This window comes from Sus scrofa, unplaced genomic scaffold, assembly GCF_000003025.6.
Source record: "Sus scrofa isolate TJ Tabasco breed Duroc unplaced genomic scaffold, Sscrofa11.1 Contig59, whole genome shotgun sequence".
Taxonomy (NCBI): Eukaryota; Metazoa; Chordata; class Mammalia; order Artiodactyla; family Suidae; genus Sus; species Sus scrofa.
The window spans coordinates 1,000,505-1,010,778 of record NW_018085257.1 but is presented as its reverse complement, the minus strand read 5'-3'; the positions used below and the strand labels follow the sequence as shown (position 1 = coordinate 1,010,778).

Sequence of the window (10,274 nt, the reverse complement as noted above, 5' to 3'; positions counted from 1 at the left end):
GAGGGACCCAAGATTCTGCATTTCTAACAAACTCCCAGGAGACACTGACGCTGCTGGTTTGGGCACCACACTTGCAGTATCAAGAGCCTAAGTTTAATTGGAAGGCATTCCAGGTTCCAACATAGATTTTTCCTCTTTATTTTATTTTTGAGGTTATACCTGTGGCATATGAAAGTTCCCAGGCTAGGGGCTGAATAAGACATATGGCTGCAGGCCTATGCCACAGCCACAGTAACAATGATCTGAGCTGCATCTGTGACCTATGCTGCAGCTCATGTCAACGTGGAATATTTAACCACTGAGTGTGGCCATGGATCAAACCCATATCCTTATGAACCCTATGGCTGGTTCTTAACCTACAAAGCCACAGCAGGAACTCACCCAGATATGACATCTTAAGATTATAGCTTGCTGGAGTGTTCTCAGCCTCCTCCTCCTGTTAGCTCTTTTCTCTCTGTTGACGACTATATTTGACTCCTCCTCTCTTCCCAGGCCCCACTATACTCATGAACACTGGGCAGTATGGTGAGGCTGGACTCCTGGTTTTTATCAGGGTGTGGCCTCCCCATTTCCTAAGGAGCTCCTGTTCTTAGCTCATTCCTCCTCAGCACAGAGACATTTGATATGTCTCAGGCTGCTGTCACTGCGATGGTGCAGGGTTAGGGCGTTGGTAGGACATACCTAGAAGTTGGATGTGGGTGAAGCATACTTCCAATGGAGCAGCTTCAGTCCAACTGTGGTGTGATGATGGCAGGGGGAGGTGGCAGGGACATGCCCCCTCAAGATATAGAATTGGGGGACTTGTATTCTCCTTGGAACCTGAGGGTAGGGTTTCTATTTGCCTGCTGACTCCTCTTCTCCCCTCTGCTGTCCTGAACTCCATGGAGACTCCCACTCCACAGCCTTTGGGGAGTCCATGACAGCTGGTGGCAGGTGAAAGCCCAGGATGATGCATGCTTTGGAGCCTAGGGAGTTTCAAGGTTTGACTGAGTGGGTCAACAGACTCTGTGTGGGGAAGACAGTCATGCTCCCCTGGGCTCCTTTTTCCCATCCATTCTCCATGCCCCCACCCCAGACTCCAATCCATTCTTGGGACTCCATAATTTTCTTATGCTTCATGACCTTTTACACAACAAAAATTCTTACTGGGGGTTGCCTAACACTTCACATTTTCCTCTTGCCTTGAACACACAGCCTCTTTCTTTATATTTATGGAAGTTCCCAGGCCAGGGCCCTTATCCGAGCTGTAGCTGCCAGTCTATACCACAGCCACAGCAATGCAGGATTTTTAACCCACTGAGCAAGGCCAGGATTAAACCTGAATCCTTATGGACACTAGTCAGGTTTGTAACCTACTGAGCTACAATGGGAACTCCAACGTTGTGTTCATTTCTACTGTCCAGCAAAATGTTTCAGTTATACATATATACACGTTCTATTTCATATTTTCCATTAATTTATCACAGGATATTGAATATAATTCCCTGTGCTATACAGCAGGATCTTGTTCTTTATCTATTTTATGTATAATTGTTTGCATCTGCTAATCCCAAACTCCCAATCCATCTCTCCTCCACCCACTTCCCCCTTGGCAACCAAAAGTCTGTTCTCTATGTCTGTCAGTCTCTTTCTGTTTTGCAGTCGAGTTCATTTATGTCATATTTTAGGTTCCACATATAAGTGATATTATATGGTATCTGTCTTTCTCTTTAAGACTACTATGGATCAGTTTGCTATTACAAGTACTGATCCAGAAACCTGGCCAAGGGCAGGCACAACAATATTAGGCATGAGTATTTTTTATATGTCAATCACATTATACAGACAACCCACCAAACTCCTGAGTGGTGAAGTTCCTTGGTCATTCATCACATTAAGCAACTGACTTTATCACTGCTGTGGCATATTCCTGGCCTGTGGACAAAAAAAATACAAAAACAAACAAACAAAGAAAAAATGGCCTGGACAACATTGTCACTGCCTTGAGCTTGTGTCTTTATCCAGAATGGTGTGTGTTCATACCTGATGAGTCTATGAATGTATCATTTTATTAAATCACATGAGGATTCAAGTGACTATCCTGAGTCCCCAGCCGAGGGGACTTAATAAGTGATTCAGATCATGGGCTTATGGTGGAAAAATCATTACTTAATTTGGAAATCATTATCCTAAACTGTGTTTTTCTTACACAAGCCTACACTGTTGCTGTGATACCTGCCTCCAAATGCAGCCAGATAGCCACCAAACGAGCCACCTCCAAGCCAGTGACACCACTTGCTGGTGATTCAGGACATATTGCAGAATAGGGAGACATGTGAGATGATATGAGCTGGTCACCTGAGTGTTGGTGTCAACAAGCCAAATTTCAGTCTTTTCACCTGTGGGCAATAAAGCCTCTCCTGACACTGGGTTGCTGTGAAGGAAAGGGCAGCATTTGTTGCAGGGTGCCAAGGTGGCTAATGCTTATAACACTCAATGGTTTTCAGGGAAAGGTTTTTAAAGACAGAGTGAGGGAGAGGGTTGCTGGTGCAGGACCAGCTGGGGGACATTCCTCTAATTTCTTGGTGGTGAGATAATCAGGAGTCAATATCATCAGCCTTGTGTTCTACCCAGTCCGCATGCTTGTCTTGAGCAGTTAATGTTTCCCACCTGGTAGGGGTTTCAGTGTCTGCCAAACATCTCAAAAGATATGGCTCAGAATATTACCTGTAGCCCTTTAGGAAGACCTAAATGTCCTTGAATTTGGGGGCTAAATTATTATTTTTTTGTCTGGATTGGTTGTTCTTTTTTTTTTTTTACTTATTTTTCTCACTTCTCTGATTAAATGTATTCTTTGGAACTTGGGGAAGGCCTAGGAATCTAACATTTGTCTACAAACAAGCAGCAGGCCCAGGACATTGGGTGCAGCAGGGGAGGGGAGCCTTTCCCAGGAAGACCTCTTAGGGTCCTGCTCAGTTACGTCCAGAAAGGTCATGGAGAGGACAGAGAAGAGGTGACTGCTGATTGACCTGCAAGTTGTACTTGGCTGACTGGAAGCACCTTGACCCTGCCTGTGTCCTTGAAATGTACACTCTTCCCTCAGTTCCCATGCTGAGAGGCTTTTCAAGGAGGCAGACTTGAAGGAACAGTGTGTTGCTGGGACTCTCTGGACAACATGCATGTTTGAACCCTCTGAAGGCCTCTGTAAAAGCTTTCAAGATCCTGGCCAGCGAGAGTGGAAAGCGGCTTTTGGCTACCAAGACAAGCCTTGTAAGTTCCCTTGCTTATGAAAACTGACTCCTGCCATTTCTGAGGTGGGGGGATGGTGGCTGGCTCTTTTTTCAGGGGCTGGTTTGCAAACAGACAGCTAGGTTTTCTGTCCCCCTCCTCCATGGCAACTGAATTATACCTTATGTGAGTTCAGGGGCTTGTGTGTGTGGGTCTTTCCTATGCTCTTTATCTTTCATAAGCATCTTCCCTAATATATTTTTCCCCTGATTAGGTTTTGGCATTTGTTTGTTGTGGGCCTGAACTGATACTATAGCTAACAGAAAAATTTCAACAATTAGGTGCTTTTTCAGGTGGTTTCTGCTCTTTGGTTATTATGAATAGTGCTGCCATGAATATTCATGTACAGGCTTTTATGTTTTATGCAGATTTTCCTAGTTATATACTTAGGAATGGAATTGCTGTGTGGTATGGGAACTCTTATGTTTGAACTTTTTGAGAAACTGCCCATGCTTTCCGAAATCACTGCATTATTTTAGGTTCTTATTACCAATATGGAAGGGTTCACCCTCCTCTCATTCCTTGCTAACATTTCAATATTGTCCATTAAAAATTTTTTAAAAAATGAACCATCCTAGTAGAAGTGAAGTGGTAACTCATTGTGATTTTGATTTATGTTCCCTGATAATTAATGATGTTGAGTATTGTTCATGTGCTAATTGGCCATTTCCATTTTTTGCATTTCAAAAAATATCTATTTAAATTCTTTGCTCATTTTAAAATTGGGTTATTAGTCTTTTTGTTCAAGTGTAAGAGTTCTTCATATATTCTTATAAAAATATCTTAACTATATGACTTGCATATATTTTCTACCTTTCTGTGGCTTGTCTATTCCCTCTCTTGATGGTATCTTTTGAAGTACACAACTTGGTGATTTTTTTGAATTGCTGTTGATCCAGTTTTTCTATTACTGCTTGTTCAGACAAGAAGTTTGGAGTCATACCTAAGAAACTGTTGCCTAATCTAAGGTCACAAGAGTCTCACTCCCATGCTTTTCTCTAAGTGTCTTATAGTTCAGGCTCTTACATTGAGCCCTATCATCCTTTTGAGTTAATTTTTGCCTGAAGTGGGAGGTGAAGCTCCAGCATCATTCCTCTACTTCTGGCTATTCAGCTGTATTGGCACAGTTTGTCAAAAGCAGTTTTCTTTACCTCTTGAATTTCCCTGGAAGCCTTCTTGAAAATAAATTGCCCATAAATGTGAAGGTTTATTTGTGGACTCTCAATTATATTCCTTTGTCTAGCATTATGCTAGTATGGCCTTGTCCTTTTTAATTGAAGTCTAGTTTCTCTATGACAATTATATAATGTACATGTGTACAATATAGTGATTCATGATTTTTAAATGTTATACTCTCTTTATAGTTATTATAAAATATTGGCTATATTCCCAAGATGTACAGTATATCCATGTGGCTTATTTTTTACCTATTAGTGTCTAGATTTTAATCTTCTGAACTGATCTTACTCCTCCCCTCTTCCCTCTCCTCGCTGGTGACCACTAATTTTTTCTCTATATCTGTGAGTCTACTTCTTCTATGCTATGTTCTCTAGCATTTTGTACTTTTAAGATTCCATATATAAGCGATGTCATATATTAGTTGTCTTTTTCTGACATTTTTCACTTAGCATAATGCCCTCCAATACCATCCATGGTGCTGCAAATGGCACAATTTCATTTTCTTTATGGCTGATTAGTAGTCCATTGTGTATGTATATATATATATGTGTGTGTGTGTGTGTGTGTGTGTGTGTGTGTGTGTATGTCTATTCATCTGTTGAGGGACACTTAGGTTGCTTCCATATCTTGTCCATTGTAAGTTATGCTGCTATGAATATTGGGGTGTATGTATCTTTTTGAATTAGTGCTTTGGTTTTTTTTGTGTGTGTTTGTTTTTGGGGGGCGGTTATTCACCCAAGAGTGGAATTGTTGGGTCATTGGGTAGATATATTTCAGTTTTTGTAGAATCTACTATACTGTTTTCCATAATGGCTACACCAATTTACAGTCCCACCAACAGTGCACCAGGGTTCCCTTTTCCCCACATTCTTGCCAACATTTTTTTTACATTATTTTTGATGACTGCCGTTCTGACAGGTGTGAAGTGATAGCTCATTGCAGTTTGATATGCATTTGTGCAATGCTTAGCAATGTTGGGCATCTTTTCATGTGAAGTACTAAGCATGAATTAGTACTTATTTATTTAGTTAGTTGCAAGTTTTGAAATAGGGAAGTGTGACTCTACCAACTTTAGTCTTCTTTTTTGAGAATGTATTGGTTATTCTGTTTCTATTGCATTTCCATGTGAACTTTAGGATAAGCTTGTCATTTTCTGCAAAAAAATAAAAAGCTGAGATTTTTAATGGGGATCGTATTGAATTCAGACCATTTATTATATCTACTAGGTTTTTTTGGGGGGTTGATTTCTTAAGAATTTAAAAATATATATCATCTGCTATTTACAAGTAGAGATGATTTTCCTTCTTTACAACCTAGATGCCTTCTCTTTCCTTTTACTTAGACATGCTGATTGGAACCTCTAGTACAATGTTAAATGGAAGTGGCAAGAGTTATTGTTATTCTTGATCTTAGAAGGGCAGGAATAGAAATACTAGCTAATGGGATAGTGGAGACAGGAAAAAGAGATCCTGTCTGATGATTAGAGTGGGCTGGTGTGAGGGTACTTTTTGAAGATGACATGGCACTTAAACTGGGTGGGCTTGTTGTAAAGTAACACAGAGGAGGAAATAATATTATAAATAAAGGCCCCGAGGGAAAATGTATATGCTATATATGAGTGAATGAGATCCCCATTATAGTAAGCATCCTGGATGTGAATAATTATGGAATATGAAATGGTTAGGAAACTATTTTTTTCTCCACATGTATGGTATGTGGAAGTTTCCAAGCCAAGGACTGAACCTGTGTTGTAATTATAACCTGTACCACAGCTGTGGCAAAGGTGGATACTTAACTCCCTGCACCACGAGGGAAGTTAAATGAAATTCTGGAAAAGAGTGAGATGTGTAAGGAGGAGAGCCACTTAAATATGTAATATCATTCTAAAAGTCATGTATTGTTTCAGTAAAAAGAAAAATAACATACTTGAGTTCCCTGGTGGTAGAGTAGCTTGAGGATCCAGTGTTGTCCCTGCTGTGGCTCAGGTCACTACTGTGCCATAGGTTTGATGCCTGAACTAGGAACTTATGCATGCTGTGGGTGCAGCCAATAAATAAATAAATAATACACCACATACTAAAAGCCACTTAATTATGGAGTTTAAAATGAATTTTATGGTAGATGAATTATATATCAGTAAGACTCTTCTTAAAATATAACACATCTTACTAAAATGAAAAAAAAAAAAAAACAATTTATTTTTCACATGAACTCTACCCAGAGAAGGATTTCCGATGATAATACTAGCAGAAGAGTCACAAGGAGGAATTTTTTTATAGGTTTCATTTTTTTGTAAACTAAAAACCCATTTAGGTCAACAAATCAAAAAGAAAAATGAAGGATGAAAGGTGACTGGGGAAAGATTGCACTAGGAGTGTGAGAGTGCAAAGTTTAAAATATTTAATATAAAGAACTTACACAAGTCTTTAAAAGAGTGAAGCATCATGAATAAATTATTAAGAAGAATAAACAAAATATATTTACAGGGATTTCCCATTGTGGTGCAGCAGAAATGAATCCAACTAGGAACCATGAGGTTGTGGGTTCAATCCCTGGCCTTGCTCAGTGGGTTAAGGATCAGGCATTGCTGTGAGCTGTGGTACAGGTCACAGATGAGGTTTGGATCCCACATTGCTGTATCTGTGGTGTAGTCTGGCAGCTGTATCTCTGAATTTTTTGTCTTTTGTTTGCCTTTTATAGGGCCACTCCTGCAGCATATGGATGTTCCCAGGCTAGGGGTCCAGTTGGAGCTGTAGCCACCAGCCTACGTGTACCAGAGCAATGTCAGATCCGAGCTGCGTCTGTGACCTACACCTCAGCTCATGGCAATCAAAATCGCTTACCAGAGACAAAAATCTCAGCCCAGATATGTGATCTTGGACACATCTCTTCATCTTTGTTTCCTTTTATAGACTATTGCGGCCCTCCCAGGCCACACACAGATTCTGCCTACTTGGTGTGATAGTCTCCATGTTTATGCCAGTCCCCATGAGTGAGTTTCTTCTGAGGCAGGGTCAGAATTGGTTCCAGAGACCAATGAGTTGGCTGAGGCCTTGACATGCCTAAATCTTTCCAGAATTTGTGGCTCTTGTGGATGAATTTATAGACCTACATTGTGCTTCTATTGAGAGTCCTTCTAGAAGCCAACTGTTTGCTGGCATTTTTGATATTCCAAACTCTGGGTTGAATCTGCCTGAATCCATATACCCACACATCTGGTCACCCACTAGGGACTGCTCTTCATTTCCTCTCTACAGACTGCAGTTCTGACCTTGGTCAATTGGCCCTATTTCAGCCCTGCAAAAGTCTCAGTCTTCATTTGCTTGTATTCGCTTGGAAGGCAAAGTGTCCATCCTGTCTTGAATGAGGGAAAGTGGTACATTGAAAGTCTGGGCCTTTACTTTAGGGAAGGACTTTTTACGGGGTGGAATATCTTCCACACCCAGCAAGTCTCCACAAGGCCTCTTTCATGCCCCTGTTCCTCAGGAGGTAGATAAAGAGGTTCAGCATGGGCATGACCACTGTATATATCACAAAAGCTACCATCCCAGTGTCTGCAGGGTAGGAGGATGAGGGATGTAAATACACCAGAAAGAGGGTTGCATAGAGGAGAATGTGATGACTGTCAGATGACTGCCACAGATAGAGAAGAGTTTGTGCTTTCCCCCAGGAGAGAGGATTCTGAGGATGGTGTGGATGAAGTGGGCTTGAGACCATGACATAGGTGAGAGGGACAACACCTGAGCAATGCTGCCTTTGCAAACATCATGACATGAAAGATGTGGATGTCTGAGCAGGCAAGGTGGAGGAGTGAGAGAAAATTGCAGAAGAATTGTGGGATGGAAAGGGAGGCACAGAAGGAGAACTGAGACATGAGGAGAGTAGGTGAGAAGGCAAGGAGGTTGGTGCAGAGCCAGGATGTTGTGACCAGTAGCAGGCAGCACTGGGCACACATGATATTTGTGTAGTGAAAAGAGAGGCAGATGGCCATGTAGAAGTCATATGCCATCACAATCAGCAGGAAGTCATGCAGCAGGGTTAATGCCATGAAGAAGTATCTTTACTTGAGGCACCCAGTGTAGGAGATGGTGTGGTGCTGTGTCTGGATGTTGACCAGCACCTTGGGGACAATGGTGCAGGAGAAGCAGGTGTCAATGAAGGACAGGTTGGCCAGGAAGAAGTACATGGGGTGTAGAGGTGAGGGTCAGAGCCAATGGCCAGGATGATGCACATGTTCCCCAGAACAGTGACCAGGTACATGGCCAGGAAGAGCCCAAACAGGAGAGGCTGCTGGTCTGGGTATGGAGAGAAGCCCAGGAGCAGGAAGTCAGAGATGCTGGATCATTTTCTAATTTCCTTCTAAATTAGAGGAATTAGAGCAAAATATTCCTCAAATAAAGATAGGCTATCAATATTACAGAGTCCAGGGACTTTGATCTACTTTTCTCTATTACTTGAAAATGTCACAAAGATTCACTAGTATGTGTAACTACTGAGTTTCAACATGTTCAAATAGGAGGACAGTGGACTCTGATAAGGAGGCATCAGGTTAGAATGTAGTTTTAGGTCTGGACTCCTGCAATGTGGCAAGTTTTCCCCATGGATGTTCTGAATGAAACTGGACTGAGGTTCCTCTAGAAAAATGTTTCCCATTTACTTCCCTTAAAAGGAGTTAGAGAATTCTCATTTCAATTTCTTATTGCTATGCTCACCTTTGAATTCTTGTATATACTAGGATTTATTGTGCAATATCAGTATCTATGTGTATGTGTGAGTGTGTGTGAGTTGGTGTGTGTGTCTCTGTGTGTGTGTGCACATATCAGGGGAGATGGAAGAAAGAATAGACTCTTCAGAGATGAGACTGCTGGGCCTTAGGGGTCTCTAGCTGTGCTTGCAATGTTCTGGCCCCCCTTTCCTTTGAAGACTCTTCTGTGAATGTGTGCCTAGGAGAACCCTGCAAACTGAAAAGCACGTTATCATTAAAGGCAGACCAATTTCATTTTTGTTCTTCAACTTCCTCCTCCTCATCTTTTGTTTGAATACCTGGGCTTTGGCCTCTGCAAATGGGGTGGGAATCAGTTGTGCTCTTTATGCTCAATCTGTCTTTTGTTAATTAATTCCCACTGAATCTCTGATTCTCGTTTTGTACCATGTGTATCTACCTCATAGACTCACTGCCATCATTCCTGAAATAATGTATGTAGAGGGTAGGCTGCTAACAAGGGCAGTGATGTTACTGTCATTGTTAGTTACTGGTGATGAAGTGTGAACATGGGACACAGGATGTGGTGACAAAGCTCTGGGTGACCTGCCTTACTGCTCTGTTCCTCATGTGCCTTTTCAATTGGGGAAGTTTTACTCCCTTTGAGGTTTGCCTTTCTCTTCTGTAAGATATAGCTAATACCCCTACCTGATAGTATTGTTGAGGAGGCCAAAGGCTGGAACATGTGTCAGTATCTTCATGAATCATGATGTGCAGTTAAGATGTGGAATTTAAGTGACCTGTGTGATGGTGTTGGAGGACAATGTGATCAGTCAGTGGTAGCCGTGTTTGTTTAGGGTCATGAGTGAAAATATAAGATACCTCTGGAGTCTTCAATTTCCCCCCTCTCTTTACTCTTCACTAGATCTTGAGAAAGTCACAAACTTCTTTTTCAGGTTTAGTTTCTTCATTGGCTCAGGTAGAATAATGCTGGCATTCACTGTATAAAGTGGTTATGAGGAGTAAATTTGATAATGATGACATAATATTTAGATCAAAACTGACAAATATGAAGCACTCATTAAATATGATCTCTTATTATTATTATTTTAAAATATTTTAATAA

The 10,274-nt window shown here is 41.3% G+C and overlaps 1 pseudogene; it reads right to left on the bottom strand.

Annotated features, from left to right (window-relative positions):
* Positions 1-7,863: 7,863 nt before the first annotated feature.
* Positions 7,864-8,635, bottom strand: LOC110258947 (annotated as a pseudogene).
* Between the last annotated feature and the right edge of the window lie 1,639 nt (positions 8,636-10,274).